Source organism: Mustela nigripes, chromosome 7 (genome assembly GCF_022355385.1).
Source record: "Mustela nigripes isolate SB6536 chromosome 7, MUSNIG.SB6536, whole genome shotgun sequence".
NCBI lineage: Eukaryota > Metazoa > Chordata > Mammalia > Carnivora > Mustelidae > Mustela > Mustela nigripes.
The window spans coordinates 65,977,206-65,997,670 of record NC_081563.1 but is presented as its reverse complement, the minus strand read 5'-3'; the positions used below and the strand labels follow the sequence as shown (position 1 = coordinate 65,997,670).

Genomic DNA, 20,465 nt, shown 5'->3' with positions numbered 1-20,465 from the left:
CCCCTTCCCCCCATACACTGCCCCCAAACAAAGAAACAAACAAACAAATAAATCTTAAAAAAACCAAAAAACAAAAATCAAAAAAACCCCAACAAAACCCTTTTGGAGTGCCTGAGTGTCTCAGTCCGTTAAACATCTATCTGCCTTTAGCTCAGGTCATGATCCTCAGCTGGGAGCCTGTTCTCCCTCAGTCCCTCTACCCCCCTGCTCATGCTCTCTTTCTCTCTCTCAAATAAATAAAAACAAATAAACACACAAACAAACAAAAAAAACCCCTTTCATTGCAAATTTCAAGATGCAAAGGATTCAACTTGATCATATTGTTCTAGGAGAGATAGACTGGTGTAGTTTAAAATACAATATTTTCTCCAAGCACTTCATTTCATTTAAAAAAGATATTTCCCTAAACCAGTTCTATAATCTACTAAATGTGCCCTAAGGAGTAGGTAGATTATAGTTTTAGAAAAGTAAAATATGCTCAGTCATAATATAATAAATCTGTTATAATGAATTTCTTTGGGTTCAAAATGTGATGTGAATTAGTGCGCGTGAATTCATATTATAGTAATTTATAAGTGAACTTTAATTTTGCCTTCTCAACATTACCTTCGCATTCAATTAACTCTCTCCCATTATGAAGTTAAATAGGTGAGTTAAGAAGATGAAAGGCTTATGTGATTTTGGCATTCTTCAACAACTGAAGAGTCTAAGCTTTGTTAAAAAACATTGTCCAATGAAAGAAGATGGAATTGGGAGGGAGACAAACCATAAGTGACTCTTAATCTCACAAAACAAACTGAGGGTTGCTGGGGGGAGGGGGTTTGGGAGAAGGGGGTGGGATTATGGACATTGGGGAGGGTATGTGCTTTGGTGAGTGCTGTGAAGTGTGTAAACCTGGTGATTCACAGACCGGTACCCCTGGGGATAAAAATATATGTTTATAAAAAATAAAAAATTAAAACAAACAAAAAAAAATCGTCAAACTTGGAATTCCTAGATGACAAATTTTGCATGAAAACGAAGAGCCTTAGATCATCACTGTGGCAAACCCAGGGTGGTGCTTTGGAACAGGCAGTGGGCTAACATTCAATACAACAGATGAGCCATCAGTAATTAGAATGTCTTCCTTAATTCCTGCCTTCCCTTAAAGAAACTCAGAGAGTGGTTCCTGCCGTGTTGCCTTTTAAGTCTATTTCCAAGGAGAGCTGTTGCACCAGTGTAAAAATGTAGGAGGTTCCTGTCCTGTCATAAGAGAGTTGTCCTCAGATATCGGTTTTGAATGATAACAGAGATTCTTTCCAAAAGAAAGAGGGAGGGGAGATGAAAAATACTCAAGGGATGTATGGCCGTTTATTGGATAATACCCTATAAAAGCATCTACTTACTTCACATGATTCTTTGAACGTGGTTTTAAAGTTGTGGTGAACTTTTTGTGTTATTTTTTTTTTTCATTTTTGCTTTGACATCCATCATCATCATCATCATCACTATTTTCAAATCAGTGATTCTAACTCTGTCCTTTTAAGGTACTGTTCAGAAGTGCCACTATCTTGCTTTGAAATTATCTGCTCTTTTTTTGTGCGTCTTATTATATTCTCATATGCACTTGATGAAAACATTTCTACTGGGGTTTCTTTCAGAGCTTTATGACTCGCTAATGCAGAAATGATAGCAGAATTCCTATTGTTTTATGTCAAGAGCATCTGCCAGCATTTGCAGTGATAACAGCCCTGAGAGATACCGAAATGTGAGATTCAGATGTGGCGAGTTTCCTCAGTCCATGCTGGCAGGAGATCAAGGACTGGGGCTGGCTGCTGCATTTTCTAAGGGAGGGCTCATCAGTGACTGTGGCTTTTCTTTCCGAGACCTCTCTGCAAACCGCCCCCACCCCATTGCATTCCTGATGTCCTACAATTTCCTTCCTACTTTCTTGTTCAGTTCTAAGGCTCTTTGATAAATAGGCTAATATTTCCAGTGGACTTAATATATCATTAAATGGTTTATTTATTTATTTATTTATTTTTAAGTTTTTTTTTTTTTTTTTTAATTTGACAGATAGAGATCGCGAGTAGATAGAGAGGCAGCCAGAGAGAGTGAGTAGGGAAAGCAGGCTCCCGGCTGAGTGGAGAGCCAGAAGCAGGCTCTATCCCAGGACCCTGGAATCATGACCTGAGCTGAAGGCAGAGGCTTTAACCCACTGAGCCACCCAGGTGCCCCCATATAGGTTTTAAACATAAAACTGTGTTACCTGGACCTACCCCTTCCTAAGAACCAGGTCCGTTGAACTTCTGAGAAAGATTATCGAATAAAAATATTAGGCGAGTTAAAATAATTCAATAATAAAGAAATACCACTGCCTCCACTACCTTTTCCTTTCTCTAGCAAAACAAACAAACAAACCTGCTCTAGGACTCACCACACCTAACATTGACTGGTGATATTTTTAACACACTTTGTATATACTTGGACTCACTTTAATTTTTTAATTCTTTTGGATGAGAAACTTCCTGAAATTCAATAAAACACAATTGCATGAAATCCCCTCCAAGAAATTATTCCAAAGGAGTTGAGTGCAGGCTTTGTCATATATGTTGAGCTGGATCTGCTAGGAAATGAATGGCCTACATTTTCTTTTACAACTTCTCCAACTCAAACTGAGACAATTTATCTTCTCCTTTGCTATGAGCAGTTTATCTAATGCTGAAGGACACATCAACAGGATTTCTTTGAACTATCTTCGATTATACTACCAATTCATACCGTTATTTAAATAACACAATTTTATTATTTTAAAAGTTGTACTTTGAGACGCTGTTATTACTTACTCACAGAGCATATGTCATATGAGGCAGTCATGTAAGAATTGTTACACATGTTAAGCTCTCTTACACTTTTTTTTTTAAAGATTTTATGTCTTAAATAATCTCTACACTCAACACGCTGTGCTCAAACCCACAACCCTGAGATCAAAAGTAGCTTGTCCCACTGGCTGAGCCAGCCAGATGCCTCACACTTTTCTTTCCTACTTGAGTGCCTTTCTGTTAGTCTTAAACATCAGGAGGTTGATGTGATAAGTCACCAAAACCTACGTCTATGTCAGAGACTCGAAGAATATCCATCCACTTGTGCTGGTGTATCAGAAGACCCGGTTTCCCCAGGTTTTTCATTCTATGAAAGGCCTCTGTGTTGGGAGTATCTTAAATGGCAAAAGCACTGCTTTATTCATAAGGGAAAGGACTCAGGTCAGCCATGATTTTCATGATAATCTAGGAGAAAGTACTCCAGGAGAGGTGTTTGTTTTTTGTTTGTTTGTTTTTGTTTTTGTTTTGTATTTAAACAATCTACAATTTATCATCAAGAGCGAAGCTTACCATGTTCTTAAGCAATTAGTTAACACATTCCCTAGGCCCTGCTTCAAGCTCTTTGAGGATGGTGTCTATGTCTTACTTTTTTCTGTACTCCTGATGCCTAGCCGAGTGCATGAACCATTGTGGGTTTTTAGTAACTGTTCAACAAATGGATGAATAAATGAATGAATGAATCATAATCATTTGCTGGAAATGCCTGAACTTTGAGAGAAGTAGGATCAGTGTTTTATCTTATGGAACTAACCATTTCCAAGGAAGGGCGATGGGAAAGATGTGAGAAACAGCAAAACCAGCAAGATGTCTGCACACGGAAACTGTAGGAAAACAATGATGTTGAGAAGTGCAGAACTGAGGAGGCATAAGGCAGCACTGGAGGCAAGTGGCTGTGGAAGGTTTGCTGCGCCTGGGGAGTTTTGAGCTGCATTTTGAAGAAGGTGGGGAGGCTATTTCTAGGCAGGAGGCAGGCTGCAGTAGAAAACATCTGATGAAAAAACGTGGTCTGCAAGAGAGTTGGGAGTCAGCATGGCTGGAGGGCCTGTGTGTGAGGAGCCTGCTGCCCAGCCTGCTTGAAGGTGCTTCATAAAGTAGGAGCTCAAGTCCAAAGCAAAAATTCAGGACCTTAAAGGTGGGATTGGAATTTGAATTGGACACCACAGGGAGCAGCTCTGAACTATGTAGACACAGCTTAATGTAAACATACCCAAAGAACAAAATAATAGAGTGTGCTTCCTAAAATATCACAACACATAAATCAACTCACATTTCATCATTCTAATGCATTAAGAATAGCTAAGGGCAGTATTTGGTGATTCCCTCATTTTTCAAAAATGTGCCCACACTCTCCCTCCTAGTGATTTATACTGTTGTGGGTCCCTTTCTTGCTGACTTTGGCACCATCCTTTCTTCAAATAATGCAGTCTGATCTTTGCATGGCTCTCACTCCTAACCTCTTTATCATGCTGACCCCCAGTCTATGGAAATGCTTATTTGGTTTCCTCTCAGAAGTTAATGGAGGCAACTGTGTCCACATCTCTGTGGTGTCCATTAAGTCCCTGCTTAGGCCCTCATTCTCTATGTTTTTGGCTCCTTCCCGTCATTCTGACTCATATTTCCCAAACCCCTGACTCATGCTGCTTTCTCTCTCTTATGCAACATTTTAATCTCTGCAATGTTCTTTTCATAATTTGATAACTTACCACGACATGGACATTCAGTATGTTTTCATGGGCGAATGTTTTCTGTACCTTAAATGCTCTAGGTGACCATGTAGACTTTGCTGTTTTAGGTTTAAAGAATAATTCAGAACTACTTTTCAAATAATACACCACTGACAAGGGATGAGAACATACTGAAATAGGAGGAAGGGACTAAAGTGATTTTGCATCTGTCACTGTCCAGGTGATCTTGGAACACGGCATCAAGTCTTTTTCTCTATTCCCCCATCTGTAAAATAGGCTATCCATTCTTACTGATGCACCGATTTTTTTTTTTTAAATTCAGAGTCTTGAAAATATATCTTTTTGGTTCCAGATTGTACACTTTTATAGTAAAGCAGCCACACTTTTCCTAGTTCTGTGAGGAGCACTGTGCATGCTTTGTGAGTATTACTTGATGGCTCTGTCCTTTGAGCTCCTGTGGTTAAAGCAAAGGCAGTGGTTAAATTCAAGTTGCTGTTTCTTCATCTGTATGGATTTATAATCTTATATCTTCGGCAACCATATTAATTTAACCTCATAAATGGGGTAAAGGTAGAAAAAAGGGGTCAGGGATTCATGTTTGCTGTGTGAAGGAGCTACTTTATTCCTAGCCCTTTCCCTTCTGTTCCCTTCCCTCTCCCCATCTTTCCTTCTCACTTTCTCTCTCTCTCTTTCTTTCTTACTATCTTTTCTCTCCTCTCTCCTTCCTTCCTCCCTCCCCCATCTCTCTTTTTTTCTTTCACATTCTTAACAATTTAGATAGATACCTATCTGCTCAAAATGATTGATCCTCATCCTTTCTAGTGACAGAACAATAAATTAGTTCCCAGCACGTTTTTTACTTTATAAAACTTTTTAAATGAAAGGAACTCATTGGGTAAGGCTCTTCTTGTTATTTTGGGTCTTTGTTTTATTTTTCGGTATAATCTTGCAAAGTAGGAGCTATCTCAATAAGTGCTGAGAGCATTGCTGTTTTACTACTTCCTCATCCATTCATGGCTCTTAGTAATCATAATCGGAGTATTTAAGACAGCAAATTATATTGCTTAAGCTTTGACTAGGAAGGAGGTGTGGATATTTTATATAACTTCATATACAAATCTATTAAAATTCTAAAATTAACTGGGATAAAAATAGATATTAGCAATAAACATCTATTATTTGATTAGAAAATCTGATCTGTGATCCTCTGATTTAATCCTGATGACAGCTTTGTGGAATAAGTGGTCACATCATGCACAATTTATGGAAGAGGCAGGAGGACATCACTGAAACGAAGATTCATGAGGTGACCTACCCACAATCACACAGAGTAGCAATTCAAATGACAGATTTCCATTTTGCCCCTAAGTTTAGGTCTCCGTAAAGATTTATTTCCTAAGAGCTCTGAATAGCAGACCTTTAATTGTAGTTTTATGTATGTATATATATTTAATTTTTCTTAGAAGAAAAGAGAGGGTCCTTCATCTGTAGTGCCTTGATTCCTCCCTTGTGTCTTTCTTCCACATTAGAATAACATTCACAGCTCTCCAAGTCTTCTGTTTCCCTCCCCAGTCCTTAGCCAATTATCAACAATTTTTGTCAAAGACTTTCTATTTCCCTTGCTGCTTCTTTCATAGTACTGGAATCAGATTTATCTGGGCTAAATGCCCAGTTCTAGTTAGCTTTTCACCCTTCTGAAATTAACAGCTAGAATTCACCCAAGCTAAGCAGTTCTAGTGGAGAAAATAAATACTGATATTAAGTAACAAAAGAGAACTGTCTTCATCTATGGCCAGCAGTAGATTTATAGTTCTAGATTCTTATCTGTTCTGGCAAAAAGGACTGTTAATAATTTGGTGTGCTTTAAATGATAAACAAAAATATCACCAAAATCAACAAACATCAGCCTCCCTGATAGTTCATTTCTTTGTTTTATAGAGTGGTGAATCCAGTGCCCTGGAAGTCCCTGTCCCTGCACTGCGTTCTCTCAGAACCTTGAAACATGCTGCTCTCATATGGAAAAATCATGCGACATGTACTTGGAGTTTCTTTTCCAGCAATGATGATTGATTTGCACTGCAGATCGACCTTTTCTCACCCAGTCTCCTTTGTGGCTAGTGGTGTTCATTTGCAAGACGATGGGATGAGGTTACACATACAGCTCATGAACAAGGGGGAGAAAACCAAGTGGCACACAAGGTCAGTTCAACTTGTGACTCATCTTTACTACACACAGACCAAAGGCACCAATTGCTCATAGGCTAAAACAGGACCAGCAAGGAAACAAAGGCCTTAATTATTCTTCAGCCCTTTTTGCACACTGGCAAAGTGAAGCTTAATGCTTTCAGAATCTTCAGGAAAAACATTTTCTACTGATAAATGATTGCTAATCGTTAAGAGTGTTCTCTGGCATCTTTGTGAATGTGTCATTCCCAGCTAAACTTCCTTTTTTACTTCTTTTTTTTTTTTTTTTAATTTTATTTATTTGAGAGAGAGAGAGAGAGCAAGAGAGAGATGGAAAGGATGAGTGGGGGTGGGGCAGAGGGAGAAGCAGACTCCCTGCAGAGCAGGACCCTGGGATCATGACCCAAGCTGAAGGCAGTCGCTTGACCAACTGAGCCACACAGGTACCCCCTTTTTTTACTTCTTAAACTTAATTATCCATTACAAATATGTTTGGGGAAAGGCGACCTTGGTATTTGGAGTGATATTATAACCAGTCATCAACCACAACCTTGTGGAGGTAGGACTGTATTTTGAAACAAGTAGCGTCATTAATCTTTGCTTAAAGATTGAATTAAAGATGGTCTGTGTGAAAGTTGAAGCCGAGTCTACAAGAGCTGGAGACCAGCTTCCAACCTGATGGCCTTCACAGGAATTATGATCCCATCTTATTACGGGAGACCTCTGAACTGACAGTTAGTTTCTGGTGCCTTACACCTCTTTGCCTTATTCCTCCCAACCACCTTCCATCCCCAGCTCCAGATCAAACCCCTGGAGAGTGATGAACTGAATGGACACTACATTCAGTGGAGTCCACCAGGCCCTGCCTAAGCACTGGGACTTGATTTCTGGCCCCCTCCCTGAGCCTTGCAGCCAGATTAGTCAGTCTCCCTAGCCCAAAGCACACACATTCTTGGCTTACTCCTTCAGGCCAATCATCGCTTGAGGTCGCACAAGCCCCTGGCTATGGCAATGCCAATTATAACAAGCATAGCTTGGTGACCTCCTAATTGTATGAAACCAATTACATTATACTTGTTGTTCATTCAACAATAAACAGCTTTTGTGCCCATTAAATTGGGGCCCACTACTAAATTTGCTGAGTGTAATTTGGCAATACTTCTCCAAATCATTAACTGCTTAAGGCTTTTTTAAATAAAGCATATCTTTGTGCTTCTTGCCTTCAGAGCATGTTACCTCCTTGTGTATATTTTCCTACCCATTTCATTACATCTTACTTATGATGTTTCTGCACAATGTTTCCCCATATGCCTCAGGGCCCTTATGTTTTCTGAATTCCAAATGAAGCTGAGGTAGGATGAAGGAGGGGTGGAACTCACCAAACTTGCACTAAATTCCTTTCTCTCTCTTTTATTCTTTCTCTTTTTGATTCAAAATTACACACAATGAAAAGCAATGAAAGGATAAATATGTGAGTAAATCTAAATGAATACGGACTGTATAAAACAAGAATAGGAAGGTCTTTTGGGATTTATAAAATATTTATAATTAAAATACATGAGAATAGTAAGTTGGCAGGGAGAAAATAGAGTTTAAGTACTTGGCGGTCCTTGCATCATTAGGGAAGAGGTAAAACTACTAATTTATTTTAGACTTTGATAAATCAAGGGTGCATGTTAAGTAGCTCCCAGGGGGAAAAAAACCCTAAGGGAATAGTAAAAGCCAAAAAATACAAATCTAATATGGGGGAGAAAGGAATAATATAAACTGGTCCATTATTTTAGAGAGAAGGCAAGAGAGGAAAGAAAAGGAAACTAAAATATGCAGAACAAATAGAAGACAAATAGTAAAATGTCAGTTTAAACCTAATCATAGCAATAGTTGCATTAATGTAAACAGATTAAATACTCTTGCTAAAACCCCAAATTCTCAGATTGATTACAAAAACAAAACCCAAATATGCTGTTTCAGGAGAAACAATGTAAGGATGGAAAGAAAAGATAGGTTAAAGAAAAAAAGATTACTATGCCAACACTAATCAAAAGAAAGTTGGCTTTGTAATATCAGTATCAGACAAAGTTGACCTTAAGGGAAAAAAAAAAAGGATTACTAGAGAATAAAAAATACTATGTAACGATAAAAGTTTTGGTTTACCAAGAAAATATAGAAATTCAGAATTTAACTATAGTTAATCACACAGCCTCCATACAGACAAAGCACAGACAGGCAAAACTAAAGGGAAAATGAATACATGCAATTACACTAAGAAATTTTAACATACCTCTCTTGGTAACCAAATGAAAAAACGTATTTTCAGAAATGAATAGAAAATATGAATAACATGATTAAAAACTCCGAACTACTTGACATAATATAGAACACTGTATAGAATATATAACATATTCAAGGACTGAGAGAATGTTAAAAGAAAATGATTATATGCTAGCCTTAAGGAAAGTCTATAAATACATTTCAAAAATTATAATATACAGATTTTTGTTCCCTCACTACACTGCATATATGATGGAAATGACAATGACAATGACAATGACAAAACTAGAAAAATCCCCTTCTTTCAGAAAAGAGGACCTACACTTCCAAACAACCAATGGTACAAGGAAGATAAAACTGAAATTTGAGACGTTAAACTGAATGAAATGAAAATATCCTGTATGAAACCTTGTGGGGAAAAAATGCCAGCCCTTAAGAAGGAGTAGAGCCCCTCCTACCCTCTTTACATCTCCTCTTTGTCCCCACTCTATTCAATTTACAATGAAGATTTTCAATTTTCTGAGATTTGTATCTGAGATAGTCGAAAGTGAACTTGAGGGATTTGAAGGGCCAATTAGATAAGAAAGAAAAAGTCTTGAACTTGTCTTTTCTTTTTTTTTTTTTTTTAAAGATTTTATTTATTTATTTATTTTACAGAGAGAAATCACAAGTAGATGGAGAGGCAGGCAGAGAGAGAGAGAGAGAGGGAAGCAGGCTCCCTGCTGGATCCCAGGACCCTGAGATCATGACCTGAGCCGAAGGCAGCGGCTTAACCCACTGAGCCACCCAGGCGCCCCTGAACTTGTCTTTTCAAAGGCAGAACTAGAATAAATGGGTAGAAATTTAAGGAACGCAGATTTTAGATTGGGGTTAAGAGAAGAATATGGTCATTGGACTCTTTAATATATTAGGAAGTAGTGAGGTGCCTATGACCAGAAATACACAAATGGTGTGCTGTGGATCTCAGTAGCAGGTGGCGATTTGACCAGTCATCTGTGTTGAAAAATGATGCTAAGGTGCTGTATGCGAATATGGCTGAATGTTAATTTCTGAAACTGGATGATGCATGTTCAATGTTCATTGTATTGTACATTGAATTCTGAGTTTGAAAATGTTATTTAAGGGAGCCTGGGTAGCTCAGTTGGTTAAGCATCTGCCTTTGGCTCAGGTCATGATCTGAGGGTCTTGGATCATCTGACGGTCATGGGCTCAGCGTCTTGGGATCAAATCCCACATTGGGTTCCCTGCTCTGCAGGGAGCCTGCTTCTCCTTCTGCCTCTCTCTCTTTATCTCTCATGAATAAATAAAGTCTTAAAAAAAGAGAAAGAAAATATTAATTAAAAAGTTGAAAAACAGGGCACCTGGGTAGTGCCTAGTTGGTTAAACTTCGGACTCTTGGTTTTGGCTCAAGTCATGATCTCAGGATTCTGAGATCAAGCTCCGCGTCTCGCTCTGTTTGGAGCCTGCTTGTCCTTCTCCCTCTGCCCCTCCCACAGTTCTCCCTCTGTCGAATAAATAAATAAAGCTTTTAAAAAACAATTGAAAAACAGGGGTGCCTGGAAGGCTCAGTCAGTTAAGCGCCTGCCTTTGGCTCAGGTCATGATCTTAGTGTCCTGGGATCAAGCCCTACATCATCAGGCTCCCTGCTCAGTGGAAAGTCTGTGTCTTCCTCTCACTCTCCCTCTGTGTTCTCTTTCTCTCAAATAAATAAATTAAGTCTTAAAAAATTGAAAAACAGTTGCTGTCTCCTCCCAAATAGAGAAGGTTGTAAGGATTCAACAAGATGAATGAATATCTCTACATTCTCTCATTTGACACATGATGCACATACATATATCTTTGTACTGTTGTGATGTTTACTTTTATACCTTCATAATTTATCCTCTAACATCTGAAAACCTTGCTTTATGATAAAGTATAGCAAGGAAAGATCTTACCTTAGTGGTTATTTATTTTATCCCTCTTCCTTGAGCAACGTGGCAGTTAAAAACTAGACTTCTTATTCCTTGTTCTGTATGAATGATTTTTTTCAGGAAGGAAGACTCTGCAGCTTTCATCATATTAAGGCATAAGGTTATTCAGTGACTAAAATGTTAAATTTGAACAACTATCAGCTTGTGTCCAAATCTTTCATATACCATTTTTTAAAAAAGATTTTATTTATTTGACAGATAGAGATCACAAGTAGGCAGAGAAGCAGGCAGAGGGAGAGGAGGAAGCAGACTCCCTGCTGAGCAGAGAGCCCTGGGATCATGACCTGAGCCGAAGGCAGAGGCTTTAACCCACTGAGCCACCCAGGCACTCCCTTTCATATACCATTAAACCAAGAGAGATTTAACTTTTGGTTTTGTCTCAAATGGACACTATGGTTGCCATTTTCCCCAAGTTATTCATTAATTTGCATGCATATTTGAATTTAGTTTGCTGATAAATTGTGTTTGACATATGTAGGCTATGGGATATCCCCCATCCGTCTATATTAAAACACTTTCAGTGTTGTGAGGTAATACCATTCAAATAAGCCCTCTGAGTTCAAGGAGTACCTAAAGGCAATAGGGAACTAAAGAAAATACTGTTCAATGAAACTATTGACCCTGTGAGTGTTTCAATCCTAAAGATTTCTCAAGCTAACATATAAAATAGTCTTTCATTTTTAAATGAATTGGGGGGCATTTTACCTTATATTTCCATCAGAGGCAAAATTATGTTTGGACTCGACATTCTCTGTGCTCGCTTCAGCAGCACATGTACTAGAATTGGAATGATACAGAGAAGATTAATATGGCCCCTGCATAAGGATGGCTCTCAAATTCGTGGACTGTATATTCTCTGAGATCTCTTTCAGTTTTCAAAATCTGAAATTAAAGCTCATTTTTCTGAATTCCTGAATGCTGTTGTAAAAATTGCTCATTTTACAGCTCTTACCTCTTCTTCCCTCTCTACCTTAAAATACTGGATCCTGGGAAACCTGAAAAACATCCTCATGCCTTTTGGGGACCATGATCATATGTCTCTATTTCTTCTTCCCTTCTTTTTCTTTTTAAAAAGATTTTATTTATTTATTTGATGGAGAGAGACACAGTGAGAGAGGAAACCCAAGGAGGAGGAGTGGGAGAGGGAGAAGCAGGCCCCCTGCCAAGCAGGACCCTGGGATCATGACTGGAGCCCAAGGCAGATGCTTAATGACTGAGCCACACAGGCACAACTTCTTTTTCATTTTTCAGCAGTGGTTTCTGATCTGTAGAATCAAAAGAGGGTCTAAAAATGGACCAATCTTTCAGGATTAAATGGCTCTGTTAGTAGAGTGTGATGAATAGAAAGTTCTCTTCAGTGTTTAAATGCACTACTATGTACCTGCAAAGTTACACACTTTCAGGAATTTAGAGTTGCTTAAAGCCTGTTTGGCAGCATAAACTAGAAAAAAAATCTCATGGGGAAACATGCCCTGTACACATGTTTCTATGTCTGTAGAATACAAAGGAAGATGGACCTTTGCCAATTATACAGTTGATACATTAAAGGTAAATGCCAAACTAAGTCTTTAAGGAGATTTCTTAGCATGCATAAACATAGAAGAAAAAAAAGACTATGTTCTTAGATCTGATATATATGTGTGTGTGTGTGTGTGTGTGTATACAGTGTTACTGTGTGTTACAGTGTTACTGTTAGAGCATATCCATAGAGTCTATCATATTCCAAGTTTTCAGTTTAGAAGAAAATGGAAAAATTGAGCAATTCATATTGTTAATTTTAAAATTAGCCTGGAATTATTTTTCCCTAAAAATGTAATAATTTGTTTATGGAGACCTTTAAATTAAAATCTTTGGCTTCAGGCATGTGTGTGGTTAAGGGGGATGACTGTGAGGTGGCCAGAGAGGTGTAGGGATCTCTTTCAGAACTGCAACAATCATACTATTTTCTCACTGCACACAATTTTAAAATTCTAAATTTTTTTACTTGAGATCATTTCTTTAGTTTCTTGTGCTACCTTTTTTCTAACCTTATTACACCAAGAATTTATTATACCAAGAATCGATGGGAGGACTTGTCGATCTTTTTAGAAAGTCTGAGAACCACAAAATAACTTTTTTTTTCTTCTGCAACTCACTGACAGAATGCTATGAACTGTAATTGAGACAGAAGAGTGGGAAGATCACGGGATTTAGCATCACTGATCTCAGTTCAAACCCAAGCAACACCACATTTTAGGTGTCTGTTCAGGCCAAGTTCTTTAACCTTTCCAAGTTGCATTGACAAAGTCTGTAAAGAAAAGATAATATCGATTTCATAAGATTATTGTGACTACTAACTGAAATAAGACACCTCTCAAATGGTACCTGCTTGACACTAAGTGCTCGAGAAATTGTACTTAACACATTGTGAAATGGCTATAAGTCGGTGTACATCAGGTTGGTATTACTGTTGTCTGCAGAGCGAAGGAAGCAAGAAACTGCAGAAAGTCAGGTCTTTCAGTATAATTTGCTATTCATTTGTATATAATTACCATCTCATCTTCGCTTCCTTGCCCCATGTCATATTTTGAATGTGGTCTGTTATGACTGAAATCCAAACGGGAAGAACATCACAGCTTTGACTGACTTCCCTTCCTTAGGTGTATTCCAGATGAACAGATAGGAGAATAGGCCAAATCAGCCTTTCTTTTTAAAAGCTACTTCTTATTAGGGAAGTTGCAAACATTCAAACAAAAGAGATATGACAAGGCAAAAAGAAAAACATAGTATCTTTTGTATTTCATAATATTTTGCCATATGAAAGGACAGTTAATAACTATAGGACCCCCTTCATAGCAATGGAGTATTAACGTTTATAAAGACTACTTGGCAAACATAGCTCAATTAGAACCTATAGGTACTCTGAGAAAGAACTTTTGTGTGAACAAGTTCCAACAATGAAAAAGTTATGAAGATACAAATTTCAGCAGCAATTTTTATTATATTGGCTATGTCAAGGACATTATGGTCATCATCTTTCAAGGCAGTGATGAAGTTAGAAATCAGAACTAAAGGGCAGATGGGGAGTATTTTCGAATGTAGTGGAAATAACTACATTTAGAGTTAGGACAAGTATTTCTGCTTGTTTATTCATAAGGACAAGACTCTAAGATAAAAACATCGATGTCTGACTTTTTGAATGAGCGGGGGTCTCCACAAAACAGAGTGGAAGATAAAGATGGCAAAGGCACCCTGCTGAGCTCCCAAAGGGTACACAGGAAGATCACCGAACTGGGCCATAGCACTCACAAACCACTGTGGACATAGCAGGGCCAAAGACCTATCCAAGGCGGTTGACTTTCTAGAGAAAGCAAATTTGTCGCTACTGCTCTTTCTTAACAAGGAAATAGCTGTCCCAAAGTCCGCTGGACAAGCTGCTTTCTGTAGTGATCTTACACTGACCCAAGGAACTTGGGAAAAGAAGCGCAAAGAAGGTGGGCCCGAGCTGAACATTGAAAAGGAATCTTTGTGCTTCTTTTCCTAGCTTCCTTTGGTCAATGTAAGATCGCTACAGAAAGCAGCTTGTCCAGCTGACTTTGGGACAGCTATTTCCTTGTTAAGAAAGAGCAGTAGCGACAAATTTGCTCTCTCTAGAAAGTCAACTGCCTCGGATAGGTCTTGAATAGCTGTTCCCAACCACCTCCTTAACTAGAGCCATGTTAAGAGTGAAGGTGTGTCCTTCGCACTTTATCTGGTTCAGGGTCCTAAACACATTTTGCTCCAACTACCAATTTCTGGCATTCTTCTTTAGGAAACCAGCTGCTGAATAACCCTGGGTACACATCAGTGGCCTATATAAATTTTATGGCCCCAATTTGTTGAAGGTACCAACTGAGCTCTCCATTGGGTCTGATGCATAAATTCTAGCACCGTTAAATTACAACATGGCAAAGCATAATAAATAACACTCAATGCTTCCATAGTATTTATTCAATTGTTATTATATTTTTTTACAAGACTAAGGAATGCCATGCCAAATACGGTGAGTGTGTAGAACTTCTTGTAGCTTCTACAAATTCTGTGTTGAATTTTACTCTCAAATTAGTCTTCCAATAAGTTTTAGTACGAGCTTTAAGATGGAACAAACCTCAAGTAGTAAAAATCCTTTAAGAATTACAGTTATATTCTGGGGGGATAAAAGCATAATGACCTAGAACAATGCACTAAATGCTGAGTGAATTTTAATGCTGATGTTTTACACTTTTCTTTGAGCTATGATATTTTCCCCACTGCATTTTGTTTGGTTAAAAATGTGATCTGTGCTATTTTTAGAATAAAATTCTTACTTAATTTGCCTCTGTAGCACTAAGTAGAGAATAAAACCTGTCCTAATCACCTACAATGAGATCATCTAACTGGACTAACAAAGTTAGGATTCAGAAATGTTTTGAAAGTAAATGATGTGTTTCCCTCCTCTGTGACCAAAGAGAGTGGACTTCATTTAGATTTGCAGAAGTTTCATGTTTGTATAGGATATCTTTCACTTGGTGCAGATGAAAACTCCTTATGTCCTTTTCCAGTATCTTCAGGATGAAATCCAAACTTTCTAAATGTGATATGCAAGGCCCTTCATGATTTGATCCTTGCTCACCACCGTGTACTACACATTGAATCATACAGAACACTTACTCCCTTCTTCTGTCTTTTCTTTAGGACTTTCATAAGGGCTATTCTCTCTGCATGGAACATTCTTTTTCCTTCTGTCCTTCCCTTCCCCCATTTGTTAAAGGCTAATTCCCACAACCTCCTTAGAATGAAGCCTGGTGTCACCTTCTCTGGGAAGTCTTCAAAATGAAACTCAAAATGTCACATTGTACTTGCAGTCCCCTCCCTCTTAGACTGTGAGCTTTTCAGGGTGGGCATTACAAGCATTTTTATCTTTGTATTCTCAGCACCTACTGTGCTTTGCATACACTAGTGACTCAGGCTTCTTGAGTAGTCTTACAGCTATAAAGATATTTAGTGGTCTTGTGCCATCTCCCAAACTGTAATTAAAAAAGCAAGTGTTAAAATTTCTTTTCCCCGTCTTATCCCCAAATCCAGCATAAAACAATAAAGTAAATCTAGGCAACTAATACATCATCCCCAGAAGACCCCACTTTTAAGGAGAAGTATAGGCATTACTACTGCTTATGGAGTGTTTTAGAATTGAAACCTAAATAGATCAATGAACAGAACAGGTGTTTTACCTTTGCAAAATTCTAGCTGTTGGATAAGTCTTAAACACACACACACACACACACTATCATGACTTAGTGAAGTGAGATCTAAATCCAGTTAAAATTCTTTTGGATTATTTCATAAGGTAAACTATATATTTTTATGTTTTTAAGTTCTTGCTTTATCAGCTTAGCCGTCCAGCTGTACTCCCAAATAGCCCTTCTAAAGCCCTCCTCCCCTTTTTGTACTCCATTTAAATTCTCATTTTTTAAAATTCTCATTTTTAATTAAGTAGCTGTTAACTAGGAAATGCATTTCCCCTAGCCATGTTGGGAGAACCTTTTGCTCTCCTCTCTTTGTAACCAGATTATTCCTTGGTTCATGCTTATATGCAAAATGGATGGTAGGGGACTTACTGGGGCAAGTGGGCCTTTGTAATTACCTCTTGCCATAATTTCCTGTAATTGTAAACCTTGTTATAATCAGGGCATGACTCTGCCTAGGCTACGTTCATTGCATTTCACAGCATCACAGCCTTAACCATATTAGAAATAAAAGCAATCCCTGTTAAAGGTCTATGTTCAGACATAGTTTATGGTTAGAGACTTACTCTATATTCCTTCTGCCATATATTATGACTAATCACCATTCTACAGTTTAATGGATGTGAACTCAAGGCAGAAAGGCCGATTGTTCGTAAGATCACTTAAGGGCTTGTTTAGCTCCTAATTGGTTATTTCATGGGACATAGGAGCTGAAATTACACCTAAATATTATTAATTGACTATTTTATGTTTACCTTTATAATATCTATGAATAAATACATTGCTAAACAACATTATAAACTGTTCATCCTACTTGGAGTGGAACTTGTTTAGAATTGTCTTTGACTCAGAATCTGACTCATCACCTATGTGCAAAATAGGTGTCTGTTAGAAATGACTTTAAACAAATTTTTATGATCCGGAAAATAGTCCTTCTGGATCAAACTCTTTTTAAGCTTATTAGAATTGTTATTTTATGTACAGTACTTGAAAGTTAATGTCACTCTTTTCTGAGAAACTTATTCACTTTACAAGAAGTTGGATCTGCCCCCCTGTCCCATCCCAGCCCTATTAAGATGATTTAACACATTTACCCATATGTGCACACTTATGTTTCCTCTCTAATCCTACAACTTTTTGGAGGTAGCATTTTTAGTATATCACTCTTTGCTCAAAATCTTTTCCCAAGTTATGACATTACTAAATCTAAATGGCTTAACCAAGAATTCAGGATTCATACAAACTATGCCCCTGTTTCCCTAAGCATTATTCTGCATATAGGGCATCTACCCAGCAAAGCCTGCCTTTTCTCTTCTCAGGATTATTTATATACAGCTCATCCTTCATGATCCAGATTACATCCACTCCCTCTGAAAAACCCATTATGGCCATTGATTGTAGCAAGCAATCCCTCCTCTGGACTCCCACCACTGCTTTTACCATTGATTCCATGGGGACTGAGGCTCTCAACCAAAGTTTTTTTTTTAAGATTTTATTTATTTATTAGACAGATAGAGAGCACAAGTAGGCAGAATGGCAGGCAGAGGGAGTGGGAGAAGGAGGCTCTCCACCGAGCAGGGAGCCCAGTGTAGGACTCCATCCCAGGACCCGGAGATCATGACCTGAGCTGAAGGCAACTGCTTAACCAGCTGAGCCACCCAGGAGCCCCTCAACTAAAGTTTTGTTGACCTGAATTGTTAAGCTGATTATTTGTATCATTTAATTTTTTAAAAATCCAACCTTACCTTATGCCTGGAAAGTCCTTGCAAGAAAGGGGATATGTCTAGGCATCTAGTACAGTTTGGATACACAGTAAGTGAATACACGGATGCATGAGTTGATGAATAAATGACTAAAAATTTAACAAACAAATGCATGAATGGTGCAGATGTCAGAGTATACATGAGAAAATATATCCTAAATTTACATGAACAACTTGGGGTCTGGAGAGGGAAAGGTGAAGTTCTTTAAAGCCAAGTCTCCTGATATTTAAATGATCTTTTAAAGTAGTGGATCCAGCAAGAATGGCCAGAAATAGGCTTTTTTTAGTTCCATATTCCCTCAGTTGAGCCCTGCATGTTTGGGGATTTAAGATCAGCATGAACTTGTGGCGACAACTGGCCACACAATGTCCCCCTTTCCTTCTACCCAAGGAGGGATTGTGACCTCATTCTCTGAGAAGCGGATTTCCTCCAAAGCATTCAAGAACTATCTCCCTGAAATACTAAATGAAATGCAAAATGGGTGCAGGATAGAACCAGTTTTGCTCAGAGAGCATGCATAAGTTCTGGGGGGGGGGAAGTCATTGCTGAGTTTTATAATTTTTTTCTTTAAAGCCTTTGAAAAAAAGAGATCAACTCTGGTTTCAGTTTAATTTAAAAAAAAAAAAAGAAAAGAAAAAAAAAACCTACATGGCCACTTCTTCAAATTTGTTCCAGATGGATTTAGTCATAGAATGATTGATTATCCACTCAGTGTGAGCTATGTGGTTAAGCTCAGAAACCTACAACAAACTGGTTTGGAGCTGTGTTTCATGGTAAATGGCAGAAAGGATAATCCTTAAGCTGTCATTTTAGAGTTAATGATGAGGAAAGAGGAATTTAGTGGGGCTACTTATGTCAAGAGAATGTATTAGCAAATAGATGGTTGAATATGAAGAAATCTTATGAGTATATTACTTTTTTTGTTATTTTTTTTTTTTCTTCTCTGGACTTCATGGTAAGGGGAACCAGGGGAACCAGCTCTGACTGGCAGCCCCCTTGAAGGCTTCCCCAGCTCTTACTGCCTGTGTCAGGGACCAGACCCAGCTCCCCAGGATGCTCCAGGCCTGAGACCAGATGCTGGCCTCTACCTGGAAGCTAAGGCATTCATTTATCCTAGCCTACTCAGTAGGCCCACAGAAACTTTTATTATTGGTATCAGAGACACGTGGGCAAATCTGGAAACGAATGCTGGGGAGAGTACACCAAAGAGATACCATACTGCATTCCACACAGAGCTGTAACATGCACTTTAAAAGGCAATTTAACAACATTTCATTTTAAGGAAAAAAAAAAAACCAAAAACTTCCTTTGGATTTTAATTACTCCTTTTAATAGCCTCCTTAGCCTTTTATCTATTCTTACCATCTGGTTAATTTACAATTTAGCTACTAGAATATTCTTTTAGAAGAGACTGGATGTGGCTGGTGGTTTTCTCTACCTGCCGCCATTTGATTTTACACGTTCTCCTATATGTTCAATTTTTTTGGTTTCCATCTTCACTGATTTTTCTGTTTTTGCTCATACATCTTTTCTCTTATCTTCTTTCCCTCAGAGGGATCTTCTACTCATTATTGTCTCCTTGTTGAAAAACAAGTCACTATTCCTGCCTCTTAATCAAGATACCTACTCCTTAGAATCCTTCGAAAATCCATGTTGGATTTTATGGCTTCTGAATTTCTAAGTCTTATGTAACCTATTTATGGTAACTTAAGTTATGCTCAGCACATGACTCCTAATAGACATTTGAGGCAAAAGAAAAGATGTAAACAAGTGTAAGCATAAAAATGACAGTTCAAGGCACAGGTTTTTGACTAGGCTGAAGAAAGAAAAATGTGACCAAAACAGAATAGAGGTTTCTATGGGAGAGATGGAAAACATTTCCCATGACTCCCCAACAAACACACAAATATCACAGATGTCTAGGACAAAGTTAACATGAAGCAAGAAGAATTTTTATTAAATTTATTCTATGTAACAGAACTATAGGTATATGCTAATCTGCAAGAATAAAGGTAGTTGTTCTGTTTGCTTGTAAAGTTTTTGTTTCATGGATATTGTTTACTTATACAGTAGATTAAAGGGGTTTTTAATTATAGAGTTTCACAATCAAAGGACATAGTCGTAATTAGTTAGGAGTGGTTTTGGAGAAGACTGGTAGTGTTTTAGAAGTTCCAACTCCATGAAGGAGAGAAGGGTGCATTCATTCAGAAGGAGCTGTCAGAAGAGTGAGGTTGTTACACGGTACTCTGCCTATTTCAACCACACCCATTAGGCTATGTATCTGAATGAGTCATCTAGTCTCCTGCACTGCTGGGGAGGTGGGTGCATTTTGCTTTTTAACTCCTATTCTGCTTTTCAAAACTGTTCAAAGTTCTAGATTTAACTCTAAATGTTTGGGCTGGAATCAATGGAGGAGGAACTTTTTTTTTTTTTAATTTTTTATTTTTTATAAACATATATTTTTATCCCCAGGGGTACAGGTCTG

The 20,465-nt window shown here is 38.1% G+C and overlaps 1 protein-coding gene and 1 non-coding gene across 4 annotated transcripts in view; one reads left to right on the top strand and one right to left on the bottom strand.

The window, feature by feature from the left end:
* The window catches only part of EFEMP1 (EGF containing fibulin extracellular matrix protein 1), a 60,741-nt gene that overhangs the window by 17,873 nt on the left and 22,403 nt on the right, over positions 1-20,465 (bottom strand). The window lies entirely within an intron of this gene.
* On the top strand, positions 11,728-11,834 carry LOC132022887 (U6 spliceosomal RNA). Its single transcript, XR_009405777.1, has one exon. It is a non-coding gene; the product is annotated as a U6 spliceosomal RNA (small nuclear RNA).